General features: G+C 39.4%; 1 long non-coding RNA gene across 1 annotated transcript; it reads right to left on the bottom strand.

Annotated features, from left to right (window-relative positions):
• Nucleotides 1-5,727: 5,727 nt before the first annotated feature.
• LOC139080206 (uncharacterized) lies at nucleotides 5,728-17,701 on the bottom strand. Its single transcript, XR_011534515.1, has 3 exons — nucleotides 17,361-17,701; nucleotides 16,250-16,339; nucleotides 5,728-14,865 (listed from the first exon to the last, which is right to left on the bottom strand). It is a non-coding gene; the product is annotated as an uncharacterized lncRNA (long non-coding RNA).
• Nucleotides 17,702-17,905: the final 204 nt, after the last annotated feature.

Here is a 17,905-nt window from a genome sequence, read left to right as displayed (position 1 = left end):
CTAGGTGTTTATTTAAAAGAAATGAAAGTATATGTCCACACAAAGATTTGTACATGAATGTTCATAGCAGCATTATTCATAATAACCAAACAGTAGAAACAACTCAAATATCCATCAACTTGTCAATGTATAAACAAAATGTGGCATACGCATTCAACAGAATACAATTTAGCAAATAAAATGGAATAAACTACTGATATACAGAACAATGTAGAACAATCTCAAAATGATGAAAGAAACCAGACACAAAAGACATATGAAATATGAATATGAAATTCTGGAGAAAGCAAAAATATAGCAGCAGAAAGCAGACCAGTGCTTATCTTATAGCTGGGCATGAGGGACAGCTTGACTGCAAAGGGGCAAAAGGGAATTTTTGGGGTGACTGAAGTGTTCTAAAACCTGATTCTAGTGGTGGTTGCACAACTCTATACATTTACTAAAACTCATACAACTTGACACTTAAAATTTGTGAACTTTGTGTTATATAAATATGCTTCAATAATAATTTTAAGGGTGTATACATTAAACCTCAAAGTGGTTTCTTTAAAAAAAAAAGGGATTGCTATTCAGCAAGTAAATTGTTGCTGTTGAGCATCAGTTTGAAATGCCTAAGATTTATGTTTCTACAAAACATAATTTGCTTTGTTTAGTACAGTTATAATATTTAAAAATCTTAATCATATTGTAAATAATTTGATAGCTATCATGATTTGAGTAATGGAATATGAATTGTGGGGTTATTAGTTTAATATAATAGTAAAGTTTCCAGTAAAACTCCATTTATTGAAGATTAGTTGTCTCTTGATCACATGTGTCTGTAACAAATTTGAGATCATAGTTGATTTTGAGATCACAATGTCTATCCATTAAAATTACGGACATATTTTTATGGTAAGTGTTGGTCAAGTCACAGTGAAAAATATAGTACATTATTTGCCAAAATGAATAGAATAGTTTACACAAGGAATAAAAATATATAAATGACTAAATCTACATTTAGCTCTTTGTTATTTTTCATCTCTTTGCCACCACTATCATCATCTACTATTAGAAGAAGAATATTATATATATTTTTTATTTTCTTCTGATTCTGGACCAAAACTTCTAATCATATGACTTTAGGAGCAGTCCAAAAGAATGGCATTTCCGTTAAAGAAATGAACACATTACAAACTGTCAATAATGCATTTCACAAATGGTTTTCTGGGATAATAATTTATCACAGTAAGAGTAATTTAAGAAGAAATGTAACAATCATTTAAGATTTCAAATAACGATTTCCAGGGCTGTATATAAAAAAAAAAAACTTTTTTCCTTTTTAGCTAAATATAATATAGATTAATTTGAAATTAAATCTGACAAATAAAAATGGCAAGCAATAGGATATATTGGAGTATATGAGGAAGCCATTTGGTATAAACCTAATTCGGCCTGACTTCTCTTTTTTTTCCTCCTAAAGGGCCTGACTGGCTATTGAGCACGCATTGCATATCTGCTTAGACATTTCCTATGGCCAGAACAAAGGCCCTTGTGATAAAGATGCAACTTCCCCCCACATTAGCATTTTTCCTTAGGCTAGGAACTGATTGCTGCACTCACCTCCCAGCTCACCTGTGACCACTCAGCTGGAGATGAGAGACTGCCACCCTGCTGTGTTCACCGAGACAGCAGACCTACCTGGTATTTCCATCAATCGCTGTGCCGACAGAGCAGTCTCGCGACTATTGTAAAAGGGACATTTCAATCCTATGTGAAACATCCTCTTTGAGGGTATATAACCACCCTTATACCCCCACTTCTTTGGAGTGCTCTGTTCCTTTGTGGAAAGACTCTCCCGGGTTATAATCCTCAGATTTAAGCTCAGAATAAACTCACCCAAATTTTCATTTATAGATTGGATATGGATTATTTTCGTCGACAAATCTTACCTTCAAAATGCCATTTTATTCCATGAGTATTATTGTCTTGAAAGAAGTCTTTTGGCTCTTAGATCAAAATATAAAGCAAGCTTAAAGCATTAGGAAGATGATGGGAAGATGGGAAGGTGAAATATATGTCTTTAGTCTTGTAAGATGGCACCTCTGCCAGATCTTTTCCCCAAAACATTAGTGGGCATTCATTGGACAATTTATTTGAAGGTATACAGACAAGAATTACTTTGCACTGCTATCAGTTATCTACAACTTTGCAAACCTGTGAAATAGCTCAAAGTCAATGAAGGGCATGGAAGCTCCATATAAGCGGAATCACATAACCCAGCAGGGTGTGCTGTAAACAGTGAATAGTTCTCCATTAAAGCAGGTTTTTCCCCCTACAGTCTTAAGAAGGGGCTGTTTACCTGGATGAGCAAACTACTTACCCAGATGAGATAAATTTATTTTAAGGAAGTTCCTGAAGGAAACAGTGAAATTATTTATTGGTTCATAGAATTGTCTTTCTCGGAATGAGTTTCCTGGAGTAAATTTAAAAGTCAAGTTGACACGGGTGACCTCAGTTCTTAGTACTAATAGTTAAACTATATGGGTGTGAGTGGTCTCAATTCTCACCTATTTGCTTTCCTGCAATTTTTCTATCTACCAACCCAGGAATATTTTTCTATCGCAGGTAGGGGTTGAGATCAGGAACTCTATTATCTTCAATTCCCCACCTCTTCATACTTGAAATGTCTTATCCTTCTCCTAAGGGTTAGGCCACTGGAAGCCAAAGCCAGGAAGAAACCTTCAGGTTATTTACCAGGTACCTCCTTTAAGCAATGGAATACTTGATTTTTATCTTATTCTTTTTTGGTGGGGGATGGGGTTGCTGATGAGGAGGACAAAAGGGAAAAGGGAATGAGAGAGAAGGTTTTGTAAAAAGTTTTATCTTGCCACATTTTTACAGATATAAGAGATGTATATCTAGAGAAAAAAGTTATCCAATAGAATGAGTTTTAAATATCTTATGTAGAAGGTGTTTTTAATGTGCTGGTCTATTTCACAGTGTTTTAAGAAAAGCAGTTCACCAAGTTTCTACCTACCCAGCAGTTTGATGTCTCAGTATTTTCTTTCCACATCCTTCCCTCGTTCCTGGGACTCTTTGGAATTTTCTCTATGCTGCCTCCAAAATTATAGATACTAGAAAATAACCTCATTTTCTTTTTTCTATACTCCAGATGTTTAAAAACATCGAGAAATGTTTACTTTCTTACCAAGTTGGCCTGCAACAATCTACTTTGCATGTAGTTTCCTTCACCAGAAACAACATATTCCAACTAGGAAACACGCAAGTGAAATATTTGTTTCAGGTTGTAGGTTCTGTAAATGATTTAATTCTTTGTCCTCCTCCTTTCAAAATCTTAGATCAACTTTATTTGAGTCAAGTGATATCTGTATTTTTCAATTAGGAAATGTGATGTTGTTTATTAAATGGACACCTCATAGCTACTTAAAATCGTCATAAAACTGGCCAGATAGATTTTAAGTAATTCAATGATTGGGCCTATTGAGGAGGTCCTTATCTTTTCTCCTTCCTGCCTAGATTACTGAAAGCTTCACTCATTTTTATGTAAGATTTACATTAATAAGGTATTGATTAATGTATTTATTGATGTATTCATATATTTATTGATACTACTGATGCGGGATCGGTGAGCCGAGGAGTCGAAAGAAAGATTTCTTAGACTCTCAAGATCTGGCAGTAGTGCTCTTTTATTTAGAAAATAGTGTGGAATAGCACGGGGACAGGACCCATGGGCAGTCAGAGCTTCTGCTGCCCCCAGTTGAGGGTTAGAGCTAAATTTAAGGCATAGGTATGTGAGTTATCTCTTTACAAGACAAAGAATATGTAAAAAAGTTAAAATGGTAGATAAGAATCAAACCGGATTGAGTAAATGGCAGAAGTCACCGCTTGAATTTTATCCTCGGTTAAAGACAAAGGAGGATTTGTGGGGGGGAGGGTCAGTTACATGAGGTTGCCAGACAGTAACCAACTTAAGTTCTTGCCTCTGGCATTGACCAAGAGCTTCTAGAGATAAGACCATCCCCCCTTCTTCCTGGCACAGAGAGGGAGGCATCTTCACAGATAGAGGTTTCCCTTAGAAATGTAAATGTTTCCCAACAAAGGGGCAAACAAATTCCACTCCTTGGAGCCTGAATCTCATCTGTAGTTTTAAAACTAACCAGCCTAAAAATCCTCATCATAAGCCATTTTAAAATTAAGCAGCCTAAAAATCCTCATCAACTACCACAGTATTTTTCTGAATTTACAGTTTTACTACATGTATAAGAAACACATACATATACATTTACACACATTTTGGATTTCTGAGTCAAGTAATCTAACTTAAAAGTTTGGCTCTAGTTTCAAAATAAAACCTTGAATAAAATTTATTTCAACTCCTGTGATGTTTAAAATACTCAGAATTCCCAAAAGGAGAAAATTTTTATGATCCTAATGAATGATATGACCTCATGCATGTTGAAGGGAAATAACTTCTTGATTACTGCCGAATCTCAAAGGCAGCAAAGGAATCAACTCAAGTATTTTGAATTACTTTATTACAAGATTGTAATTGTGTATTCCCTGTAAGAAGTACATGTTGTTTATTTAAAGTTTACCTTCAACACCAAATGTTTCTGGATAACATTATATTAAATAATATTAGAAACAATGGATACTTCAAAAATTGTTCAGATTTAACTAGCATTTATTGAACATCTCCTAAGAGTCAAATGCCTTCACTTATTTAGTATCATTTATTCTGATCCTCAAAACATCAGTCAACTCTGTTATGAACGGAATTGTGTCCTTCCCAGATTCATGTGTTGAATTCCTAGCCCCCAGTAGCTCAGAATGTGATTGTATTTGGAGATAGGGTCTTTAAAGAGGTAGTTAAATTAAAGTGAGGTCATTAGAATGGGCCTTAATCCAATATGACTGGTGTTCTTAGAAGAAGAGATTAGGACATAGCACATAGAGAAAAGAGCATGTGAAAACACACGGAGAAGATGGCTATCCATGAGCCAAGGAAAGAGGCCTCAAAAGAAACCAACCTGCAACACCTTGATTTTGGACTTCTAGCCTCCAGAATTGTGAGAAAATTAATTTCTTTTGTTTAAGCCTCCCAATCTGTGGTATTTTGTAAGCTAAGAAGAGGTCACACCAGGATTGAAACCCAGGTCTTCTGACCACAATGCTAATGCTTTTTCTATTACAAAACCAAAGAGTGCTTTGGAAAGCACTTAGGTACCGATATAGAAGATACATTTAGTCAGATAATGTTAGCTACTGAGTCCAGGAAAATCTCACAATTACTCCCTTTCTGTTCTTGGCTGCAAATCCAGGCCAGCTTGGTTCCCCCCTTGGCAGGCTTGGACCTCAGCTGGGTAACAGGAAGAAGCTGGCCTATGAATATGGAAGGTAGGAGGACTTTGGATTGTGGCAAATAAATAGAGAATTAGTTGCACATGTTTCTTTGTTAGTGTAAGAGAATTAAAAAACATACGTATGCTGGACAATTATAGTTAGAATTGACTATTCATGTTTTCATATTTCAGCTTAGCTTTGTTTTCCAATTGTTTCATGCAAATAATTCCCATTTCTATTTATTAACCCATAATGAAGCACAGACATTAAAAAAAGTACAAGCTATGGTTTACTTATTTTGGTTTTCTTCATATAAAGAAAGTGGGAAGGTTCTTCGAAGTGGGCAAATATCATCAATTTAAAAAGGACTCAAAGATCATATACAAGCAAAAAAGCAACTTTATTTTTAGAAAAAGCATTTTTGCATAATACTTTATATAAAGTTGAAGTTAAGAGCCTTCAAAACAAAAATAAACTTAAATTTCATAAACAACACAAACATGATTGGGAGATGCAAGTGAATAAAACAAGGTAGAAGCAGAGGTAAAGAAAGAGAGGGCAGGAAGTGACAGAGAGATTTAGTTCTGAGAGTATAATTCCCAACTGCCCTCTGCAGAGCAAAGTGTAGTGGTTCCCAAACAGCTCTCTGCATGGAATACTCTTTCTCCATCTCCTGCGTCCCTTTGCCACTTATCTCTCAGGCCTTGATTTAAGTATCTCCTTTGGAGACAAGTCTTCTGCTCATCTCCCAGACTTAGTTAGATGTCCCTATATTCACACCCATGGCCCTTACAGCATCTCCTTTATGGCACTTATCACATTTGCTAGTACTTGTTTCATGTCTCTTTTCCTGAATAGAATGTGAGCTCCATGAGGGCTCTAACCATACCCACCTTGTCCACTGCTGAACTGCCAGCACCTAGCAAACTTCCTGGCACATAGCAGACACTCAATGAGTGCTGAGTGAATGAAAAGATGAGGAATTTAGACTTTCTTTGTATCCTTAATGCCAAAGTAAGTTTGTCTCTTAAGTTACTTTTTGAAGGAGAAACTAAGCTTCAAGATATTCCCTTTCCATGCTTTCATATGATAATAGATGAAATAATTACAAAAAGAAATAGAAAATTCCTTAACTTCTGACATTTTTATCACTTTCAATTGAAGCTCCATGAAGGCAGGGACTATATTTGTTTTTACTCATTATTCTATTACCCACGGCAGTTCAATAATACAGCAAGTTCGATAATACAGATGCACATGAATATACCTCTAATAACAAAAACATATCGAATAAAACACAACTAAATATCAGTAAAATTCAAGGCAAAAATATGTAAAGAGTAATGATCAGAATGCAAAAAGATCACAAATATGTCAAACTTTACATTTGGCTTAGTTTCCTTGGAGCTAAAGTGGAAAGTGAAGAAGTCAATTTCTTAGTTATTATTAACAGAAAAATGAATTCCTTAGAGGTAGCAAAACTTCCCTAGCAGAGTTCAATTTCTTTGTAAATGTGGGGTTTGAGATAGAATTCACTAAATAAAGTGGTGGACAAAATTTCCAAGAACATTCCTATGTCCCATATGACAACAGATGTCACATGGCTGCTGATAAAAGCCAAGGATGCGGCTTTACAATTCGACTCAATGAAAGCTATCTTGCAAGGGGCAGAACTGCTCAAATATATAGCCTCCTGGCTGCCCAAGGTTAGAATACCTAATGCAATGTTCCTAAAGTTCCCTTCTGGCAGATGCTATGTGGGGGGACAAAAACCTGCCTTATTTATTTTTTTTTTTTTGCTGAGGAAGATTTGCCCTGAGCTACCATCCACTACCAATCTTCCTCTTTTTTTTTCTTTGCTTGAGGAAGACTGTCCCTGAGCTAATATTTGTGCCAAACTTCCTCTATGTTGCATGTAGTTTGCAGCCACAGCATGGCCGACAAGTGGTGTAGGTCCACACCTGGGATCCGAACCTGCATACCCAGGCTGCCGAAGCAGAGCATGCAGAATTTTAACTACTAGGCCACAGGGCCTGCCCCTATGCCTGCATCTTTGAGATACACATACTTCAAGAACTTGTGAAGATTAAAGGAGAATCCATGTAACATATCTGGCACATACAAAGCTTTCAAGAAGTTTTGATTGTTATTTCCCACAGAATGATGACCTAAAGAGGGTTTCTCTTACCCAAATCCTCAACATCATTGTACATTACTCCTACTACACCTATTCAACCCAACAAAAACTTAACCCACGAACAATTCCACAATCTACTTTTTCTGCTTCTATATCTGGTTTCTGGAAAAAGAATGACTGATACTGTAAGTTCACATCTTCCCAAACTATCTGGGATCTTAACATCCTTCAACCATTTACTTGCTTATTCATGTTTTACTTCTGCAATCAGGATCAAAAGCTTCATCACTTTCCCCAAACTCCCTACCTAAACCTCACCCTCCTCACTTTCAACAGACAACTTTGCCTAAATGTAATGCATAAAATTTAAACCATGTTAATAGGACTAGATACTGTGAATGACAGTATTTGTTAGCCTTTGCTGTATAACAAAACACTCCAAAACTTAGTGGCTTAAAACAATAATCATTCATGAGCACATGATTTTTTTGGTTATCAATTTGGGCTCAGTTCAGCTGGGAAATTCTACTGATTTTACCTGGGTTCATTCATGCAGTATAGTCAATTGGTGGCTTAGCTAAGCCTGAAAGGTCTGGGATGGATTCATATGTCCGGTGGTTGACTGGCTGTTGGTTGGGGTGCCTTGGTTCTCTTCCACATGGTCACTTCAACAGGCTGACTCAAGCATCAAGGTTCTCAGCAGCAAGAGAGGCCAAGCTCCAATATACCAGTACTTGCAAAGTCTCTGCTTGTATTACCTTTGCTAATATACCATTTGATAAAGCTAATCATACGGCCAACCCTATATTCAAATTGTGGAGAAATAGGAGGAGCAGCAGTCATACACAAGGTTTTGGCATATAGGGATGGGAAGAATTTGGGTCATATTGCAACCTATCACATTCTTCCAACTGAAAGAATAAATTGCTTTCATATATATGAATATACATATGATGGAGAGCTGGCACAAACTTGAGAAATATATGAGGTCCTAAAATGGAATGAAACATGGAACTCTAGGAGGTACAGGAGGGCCAAAGTGAGATTTCACTCAGCAAATCCTGGATAGTTGAGCTTCTACTACCTGTTCTGTTCAGCAGATAAAGCCTGACACTTAATATGTGAGATCTAATTGAAGATGCTTGCATAATACTGGGATCCCAACATGTTATGTCCACAACATTATATCACTTCCAACTTGATCCAGCACCCTTATGATCCATTCTTATTTATGCTGCCTATGTTTGTGTCAATATAAATTGGCAAATACTTGCATTTTTTGTGTGTGTATTATGCCATGGGTAACAGTTTTTCCTAAGGCCTGCTGGGACTTGAGTCTGGATATAAATCCAGAAGCAGTGAGAAGCACTGGTTATAGGTTCTGAGAAAAATGTGCAGGCCTTTGCAAAGCAACTTCCTCAGGAAAGGAAGATTAATCTCCTCAGGTAGGGGAAAGGGACTGTTCCTCCTGGCAAAGGAAGCTCAACAGAATTTAGGGGTTTAAAATCTTCATCTTCTTTGGAATCTCTCAATTTTCACGGTCCCACTGCTTCCCAAAGAATGCCTTAACTTTAAGAGACCTATAAGGATGGGAATACAATCTACACTGTAATTTAGCCACTTGCAGGATTTAACTTAGGTTTTGGTTTTGTAGATTGACTAACTGTCCATCCTGGTTTGGCCACGACTGAGGGGTTTCCCAGGAGACGAAACTTTCAGAACTAAGACAGGGAAAGTCCCAGGCAGACCAGGATAAGTTGGTCATCCTAGTTTTCAGAAACCTTTCCCTTGTGACTACCTGAAACACATGTTTCTTTTAGGGAAGAAGTAGAAATTTTCTGGTCCCTTATCTGGACCTCAAGCCAGGAATTTAAAATTTTGAATTCATTTTCTTTCTCCAAGTTCTCCAGCACACTTAGAAGCAATCACCCAACCTCTTTATACTCTTATATTCACTAAATGTTCTATGACAGCAATTTCTTGCTCATCCAAAGCATAGCTTTCTAAGGGATAATTTAAGTAACTCTTTGCCATGGACTACCAGTGTCCTCGCGTCTGCGGTGGGTAGTTCCAGAGTGTCCAGATGATAGTTCCGACTTGTCCAACAGTTGGTTCCAGTGTGTCAGGCAGGTGGGTCACACATGTCTGGCGGGTGGTTCTGGCGTGTGCCACAGATGGTTCCGGCACATGCAGAAAGTGGTTTTGGCATGTCCTCTTTACCACTGGCAACAGGAACATTAATGCCTTCATATCTAATCAGATCAGACAGTCAATTCCAAATAAACCAATTCAGGGAATCCACTCTTATGGCTCTAGTCCCTTGGATACATCCAATACTAATTTCTGTATCAATTACAGCTTCATCAGAGAAGTAGAAATGTTACTAGTGATATGAAATAACAGGAATTTAGGAGCTGGTAAAGAAGTTTATGTAAGGCTGTTGCCGAAGTCATTCTAAGTCAGTAGGGCCAGCAGTTGGGAAAACATCTAAATGTGAAGTGAGGGAGAGTAAAGACACTTTGGCACCCACAAGGGTGAATGGAACCCATGGAGAGAAACAGGAACTTGCACCTGCTTCTTGCAGTCTCCAATGTCAGTGATGTGGGTGGCCTACAGAAAGATCTGTCACTCTTCACCATGGAACTGCACATGCCCCTGGCTCAGCATTCATGGAATTTGAAGAGATAATGCAGGAGCTGGAGGAGCCATGGGCTTGACTGCTGCCCTACACCAAAGTAAGGTGGCAGATCAGTGACAAATGGCGTGAGCTTCAACAGTGCCTGACCACCCTACACCACCTTTTAGAGTATAATGGCACTACTTTTACCTCTGCCTTCCAAATATGCAGATTTCTTTTGTTGCTAACTGTAATGTGATACCATAAAGAGAACGTTGGGAAACTAAGCTCCAGCTTGGTAATATGACAGTACAACACTACCATACCTATAATTGTGTCTTAATTTATTAAGATATTTAAAAATCCTTTGGATAAAAATTTATTTTCTAACACTTAGATTGCTGTGATCACTTTTTTCATTATTTTTACAAATATTTTGCCCTAGACAGTTCAAGATAATTCTATAAAGCTCTTGGTTTAAGAATGAATTTTTTTTCCTACAAAAGTAGTATTAAACTTGTCTGTGTTGAACCACACTTGCCATATGCTGGCCCATTCACCCAAATGAGCCAATTCCTTTGAATATTTTTACAAAGCTTTTCAATTTTTTTGTTCTGCATCCAATTTTACTCTCAATCCAATGGAAGACATTATTTTCTCTATATGATTTATAAATTAATGAAAAGATTTAAGGCGATTATGACATACCAGCTCAACCATATTATGTACAGTGTTCTTTTCATTAAAAAAAAAATCCCAGGGGCCGGCCCTGTGGCCGAGTGGCTAAGTTTGCACGCTTCGCTTCGGTGGCCCAGGGTTTTGCGGGTTCGGATCCTTGGCGCAGACCTAGCAACGCTCATCAAGCCATGCTGAGGCAGTGGCCCACATAGCACAACCACAGGCACTCACAATTAGCATATACAACTATGTACTGGGGAGCTTCGGGGAGAAGAAGAAGAAAAAAAAGAAGATTGGCTAACAAATGTTAGGCCAGGTGCCAATCTTTAAAAAAAAAAAATCCCTGAACATAGTTCCCACCTATGCCATCTCCCTTAGTGTTAGAATCAGTTATTCAGAATTAACTGGCAAGTTTAATGTTCAATTTTAAAAACGTAACAAATTTTTAGCATTTTATAAAATTATATTTGGTATGTCTTAATGAGAACCAACATATATTATTTAATTCTTAACACAATTCCCTGACATTATTTAACTTCTTTACTTAATTCCCTGACTATATTTCTATGGTTTTCCATGTTTGTTCTCCCTTTAGTGTAAGCAGCAGAATGACAACTCTAAGTGACCATGAGATGTATTCAACAAGAGTTCCACTGGTGAAAATGGATCATACATCTCCCAACCATTCCCTCCTTCCTCTCAACACACACACACATGCACATGGCTGAGGAAGAGTGGAGACAGCACAGTAAACATTTAGTTATAAAGCATTAGAAATTAATGAACATTTAAGTCCACTGCTTCTATCTTGCCCTCTCTCTTGCCAATTCTCTTCTGTTTTCAATGATAAGACAGCCTGATCTCATACTAAACACTGGAAAAGTGGGAGCAAATTGTGCTCTGACTTCACAAAACATCTGATGAAATCATGACTCCTTTTACTATGTATAGAAATGTAAAATGCATACAAATAAGCTTACTTAAACATTCTGTTTTTACAATATATCCTCCATGTGTTTCATTATATCAGCAACTGATGACTACTAAAAATGAGATTCTGGAATGGTTTTCCACTTGCATTAATTGGAGGAAAAAATGTCTACAAGGGCTTTCTGATATTGTTTTCTATAGAGATAGTACTGATTACACTAATAGATACAATTCTAATATATTGAGATGAAAAATGGCATTTGGCTGCCAATCCTTGACACTTGATTCTTCTAATTTCCTAACAAAATGCTTACATTGACATTGTACAATTAATTTCCATTTACTATCCATTACCCCTTCACACAATACTTTTTTTTTTTTGGTGAAGAAGATTGGCCCTGAGCTAACATCCGTTGTCAACCTTCCTCTTTTTGTTTGAGGAAGATTGTCGCTGAGCTAACATCTGTACCAGTGTTCCTCTATTTTGTATGTGGGGTGCTGCCACAGCATGGTTTCATGAGAGTATGTAGGTCCACGCCCAGGATTCGAACCAGTGAACTCTGGGCCACCAAACTGCAGTATGTGAACTTAATCACTATGGCACCACTGGGTGGACCCTCACACAATACTTTCAACAAATCTTTTTCTGAAGTTTCAAGGAGATGCCTGTAACAAGATACCTTATTGTAGATGTAATGAAATAATGAAAATATTATTCATCGAAATCCAGGGAGGATGATCCCCATGGAAAAGTAGTTGAATGTATTGGGTTACAACTGGACTACAATTCACAGGGGGCTCTGTTGGCAGGGAGAGTCAACTGCTGGATGCAGGAGCCTTTGGACAGTGGCATAGTGTGACAAAGACAGCTCTGATTGCAGAGATGAATAAAAGACATTAGGTGGTTGGTGAAATTCCGTGAGAAACAATGTATCACTCTTCAAATTTTTAGAAAATGGTTGGATTTTTCATAGAACCTAGTAATGGGTAGAGTTCTCCACTAAACTAGAGTAGGAAGCAGAATCCAAACGGTCCATACATTTTCGGCGTGGAGACCAGAAGACCAAGAGTCTAAGGAGTGGGGACAGGAAATTAGGAATTCTCTGAAGTTGTGGCTAGGACACTGGTTGTGAAATTAGTGATGGTGGGAAGAGCTGAAACTAGTTTATCCTTATTTTCAAAGGGTAGTTATACCAGTTGATATGCTATTGTCTCTTAACTTTAAACCATTCTCATGTACACTTCGGTGATGTTCTGCAAACCACATTACTTCTTTGCCACCTGGGTCTTGGTTAGGATCCAACAATAGAAGTCACCAGAGGGAGAATGCACTTCTTCCCGCTGTACTTCTTCAACCCTGGCAGTGGCAGATTGTTCCAGAAGCAGCAGCTGAATCCAGTTTGCAGTTTTTCTAACATGCAGAACCAGCTTTATTGCTTTCCCTCAGCTACACCAGCACCAATCAGCTAGTGCCCCCTTCTAAGAGGTATAGGTCTCAGGCCTGTGGGGCTCCTTGTCTGAAGTCAGAGATACCAGTATCAGCCGTCTCCTCATACGTTTAGTTTCAGCTCAGTGGTGCCTCTCCTCTAACTTATTTGCTGTGATCATGGCAAAGAAGGGCACACCCATGGAATACAAAAAAGCTAAGTAAAATAACTATGATAGGGATCCTGAGAAAAGGTCTTTCTTGAGATATGAGAGAATTAAAGAGGATTTGCTGATGGGGAGGGTTCCTGTCTGCCCTGGCTGGGCATATTTGGCTGCCTTGGAAGGGACAGTTTGATTCTAGCCTCCTGTCCTCCCTGCCCCCTCTCTGGATAATCAGGCCAAGCAAAGAAGCAGTCTCCCTCAAAGGGCCTTTAGAATAAATTGCTCCTAAATCTGTAGGCTTATGGCTCAGGGGCCAAATCCTACCCGCAGCCTGTATGGAAAGTAAACTAAAAATAGTTTTTACATTTTTAAATGGTTGAAAAAAAATAAAAGAATATTTTGCGACACATGAACACTGTACAAAATTCACACTTCAGCATCCATAAATAAAGTTTAATTGGCTTACAGCCACACTCATTTGTTTGCATATTGCCTATGGCTACTTTCATGCTACAATGGCAGAGTTGAGTAGTGTGATAGAGACTGTGTGGCCCAGAAAGCTGAAAAGATGTACTGTCTGGCCTTTCGCAGAAAGAGTTTGCGATCCCTGCTGTAGGAGAAAGACAGAAGTAGAGGATGAGGTGTAACCCTTGAGGAAGATTAGTCAAGATGCCAAAAGTGGATATTGTGTTCTTGTGTCTTCTTAGCCACCCCTCCGAGAGATTGTGTAATAGATTTATCAGCATGCTGGCTATTTTCCTCAGTGGAAAATAAAAAGAGCTGGTGCAAATTTATTTATTGGAATTTCAGAAGACTTCTCTCTGTGAGAAAAATAGTTTGAAGTGGGGACAAGACTAACTTTTCAGTGGGCTGTGTGTTGGGTCACCCATGGGGCACACAGGCTTTCAAGGTAGTAACACATAGGCAGGGTGGCTCTGAAAGGAGGAAGTTAATGACAGAATCAGCTGGATGGTGATGTAATGTTGTGTGGTGTGTTGATCTTTCCCTAGAGGGGAAGAAACTTCTGCTCCTCCTTCCAAGAGGGAGTTGTATTACAGAGAACACTTTCTGTTTCTTTCCATACTTGTATCCATTGGAACCACTTTACCAGTGGGTGGGGTTACCCTGCTTTCAAAACAAGACACAGGTTCAACTCTGGCTGGCTTTCTTTCTCTCCTGCCATGCCTGTCTCACCAAGAAGGGCAGTGGGCTTTCTTCTGCTTTCTGCACCAAGATGGTAGGCATAATTGGATCAGGATCTGTCTCGGCAGGCTTTCTAAAGGCAGCCCTGGAAACCTATCATTCTCTCCAATCCTCTGACCCCATTTGTGAGACAGGCTTTAGTCTGGCTGCATATATGAAGTCATATTTGTAGCTCTTACTTTCTCCACATGCAGGTCTCAGGGTGCACATTTACAGAGAGGTATGTCCTAGTCTCATTTTCAGTCTAGTTTTAGTAGGGATCCCTGTACTTTGTGGGATATTAGATACTTACCTGAACCAGTAATAAAGATGATACTCTAATGAGATGCTCATTTGGTTTCTTGCGTCCATTCTCAGTTAAAACCTGGAGAAGATGGGTGATTGACATTCCATGGCCTTCAACACTCATGACCATAAATTCAGAAAGACTACGAACACCATGATATGCTCAGTGTCTGGGTTTCCTCAGGAAGACGATGGGGGCAGAGTTTGTCCCAGGCAAGCATGAGGAGACAAACTTAAATGGAATGCAGACAGCAAGAATTTGGTCTTCTATTCAGATGTCTAGTATCTTCATATTCTGTAACCTGGAGCTGTTGACTTCCATCTCCCAGCCTATCAAAGCCTTAGTTATGCAGAATAACTGCAGAGCTCGAGATGGAGAAAGCAGATATTTTCCAAACCCACTTCCTAAGCCACAGGAACTATTTTAGTTCAGTTGATGTCTAAGTCCTATCTTAGTTTAGTTGATAACTTCATGCTATAAGACAGCATCTTTTCCTCTTCTCACTGCAAACAGACCTTGGTATATAGTTCTAAGATTGACCTGGATTCATGTTCCCTCAATTTATTTTATGTTTCCAAAGGCTTTTTTTGTGTATGTGTTTAAACGCTTCCATACTTTGTCTTTTCCTCCCTTTTCTAGTTTCAACTCCTAGTCCCTTCTTTCATTAATCAACCTCAAGAGGAGTGACTTGCAATATGTGTATATTGGAGCAATAATTCTCAACTTGCCAAAAAGTATACAGACAATATGTAATATACATACCAAATAATATATATAATAATATATGTAATGTATATATATGTATATATACACACAATGTTATATATATATATAAATATATAAAATGAGAAAAAGTAAAGAAAGGCCAGTGGAGACCATTAGACATAGCTTCTTCATTTTGCATATGTGCAAGCTGAGCTCTGGGCTGTCTAATTGGTTCCCAAGATTTTCTGGCTCTTTCCACTATACACAGATGCAAAACATCTTGATGAAATCTGGATGTTTAAAAAATCTGGATTATGTTTTTTTGGCCTCTTCAGATGTTTGGAAGAATGTTTCTACTTTTAATTTGCATGTTAGTTTCCACGTGGCCAAGCCTTGTCCTTTTCAACAAGAAGCTATGATGTAACTAAAAACAAAGAGTTTGGAGTTGAAAAACTGCTTTTGAGCATCATATACCATGAGAGTGCCTGGAACTGTGCAACTGATTCTTAGAGTAAATATTACTAATGGTTTTCTCATTGGGGGTTGATTCTGATAATGATGACTCAGGAGCCTCCCAATCACTTACTCAGTGATGATTAAATGCTCCTTGTGAAAACTGTGGGTGATTTTTAGCTCTGACCAATTGAGTACTTATAGTATATTCTGAGATAGGTGTGTTTTGCTTAGGCGGCAACATTAGGAAAGTGGAAGAAGGATTTCTGCTTGCATTTTCAAAATGAATTCAATGGCTTCTTACCTCTTATTTCTTTAACTGGTTTGCTAGTCCCATTATGCCAGGGATCATATTATTATCACATATAATATCATCTTATCATTCAAACAGATTCTAAAACGAAAACAAACAAAAAACTGTAATAGCTCAAAATCTACTTCCTTCAGGAAACCTCCCATGAGTAACCATACTTTACTTAATACTTTGAACCATTCCAATGAAATTTGAGAACACCGAATTCCATAAAAAATTTTTTAAATATACTTTTGTTATTATTTATCTCAGAATGTATTTGTTTTCCCAAGTTATTTACTTAAAATCGCTGCCTATAGCAGGCAGTCCTGAATTTGAGTCTTGGCTCACTTTCTAGCTGCATGATCTCGGCCTAATCAGTTCCCTCATCTGTAAAATAGGGATAAAAATGGTACCCATCTCATGGTTTGTTGTGAGGGTTGACCTAACGTAGAAAGTACTTAGCATAGTGGCTGGTACATAGTAACTGCTCATCAAATGTCTGTGATACTTATTGTGTGTCCATGTCCATTTTACTTTTTCATGGGGGCAGTAAGGTATACTGGGAAGAGCATGGGCCATGCAGTGAGTCAGTTCTGGGGTGCAGTTCTGTTAGCCACTCACTGTGTATGGCATCCAGACAAATTTAACCCTTTGAGCCACTATTTCCTCATTTTCAAAATGGATATACTGTAGTAATATCCAATTCACTGGGTTGTTTTGAGGAAAGTGCCTATTACGTCCCTTTCCTCCCAATGGATTATCAACAAGTTAACATTTATGAAGTCTATTCCAAGGACAAGACAAGGCAAGGTGTCACAGAAAGTAAACGTGTGTTCTCCACCGTGGTCAAGGAGGGCATGCAACAAAATCAAGCCGCCCCTGCACATGAATTGCTGACGACATATGCAAATTAAGCGGGTCTCTAATCCATGCCCGTTTCTATTTTTCCCAGTGTGGATGTGGAGGACTTTTCAATGAGAGCCTCTTTCCTGGTATTTTTACAAGTCAGCAGATCCTCAAAAGCCCATCTGGAATATGGGGCTGATGAAAGACCTAGAAAAACTGGAACACTCACAAACTGTTCAAAGGGCAATGCCATAGAAACACGGATAAAACAAACCTCTTCTTTCTAACCAAGGGCACATCTCAGTCGTCTCAGGGAGGTGAGCGGAAGGGAGGAACGCCGGTCAAGTGGTCCGGGCTCCGAGGGACGCGGTGGCAGAGGGGCCCCTTAGCAGCAGCACCGGCCCGCGGCAGGGAGGCTTTTCCTCAGGCGTCGTGACTGCCCCGAGGCGTGCCGCCCGCGCCAGCCCGGCGGAGAAGCGGCGGCAGCCTGGAGAACTCCAGTCCTCACACGGTTAAACCTCTCCCAAGGAGACTGGAGGAGGGAGGGTCCCCGCCCACGAAAACGAAGATACTGTAAAATCCTCCGGCGCCCCGCCCCCACCCGGGCCGGCCTCCACCCCCGCCCCCGCCCCCGCCCCCGCCCGAGTCCGGCCCGACCCGCGGCCGCACCTGCCCGCGCGCACACGCCCCCCGCGCGCCGGCCGCCCCGCGCGCCAGGCCTCAGAGCCGCCGGCGGCGGACCGGGGCGCCCACCCTGCCCCGGCCCCTGCGCCGCCGCCGCCGCCGCCCTCGGCACGCGCCTGCCGCGGTCGTCCGCAC

This window comes from Equus przewalskii, chromosome 29 (assembly GCF_037783145.1).
Source record: "Equus przewalskii isolate Varuska chromosome 29, EquPr2, whole genome shotgun sequence".
In the NCBI taxonomy this organism is placed as follows: domain Eukaryota; kingdom Metazoa; phylum Chordata; class Mammalia; order Perissodactyla; family Equidae; genus Equus; species Equus przewalskii.
Note: the sequence above shows the minus strand (reverse complement) of the source record. Positions and strands in the feature narration are given on the sequence as shown.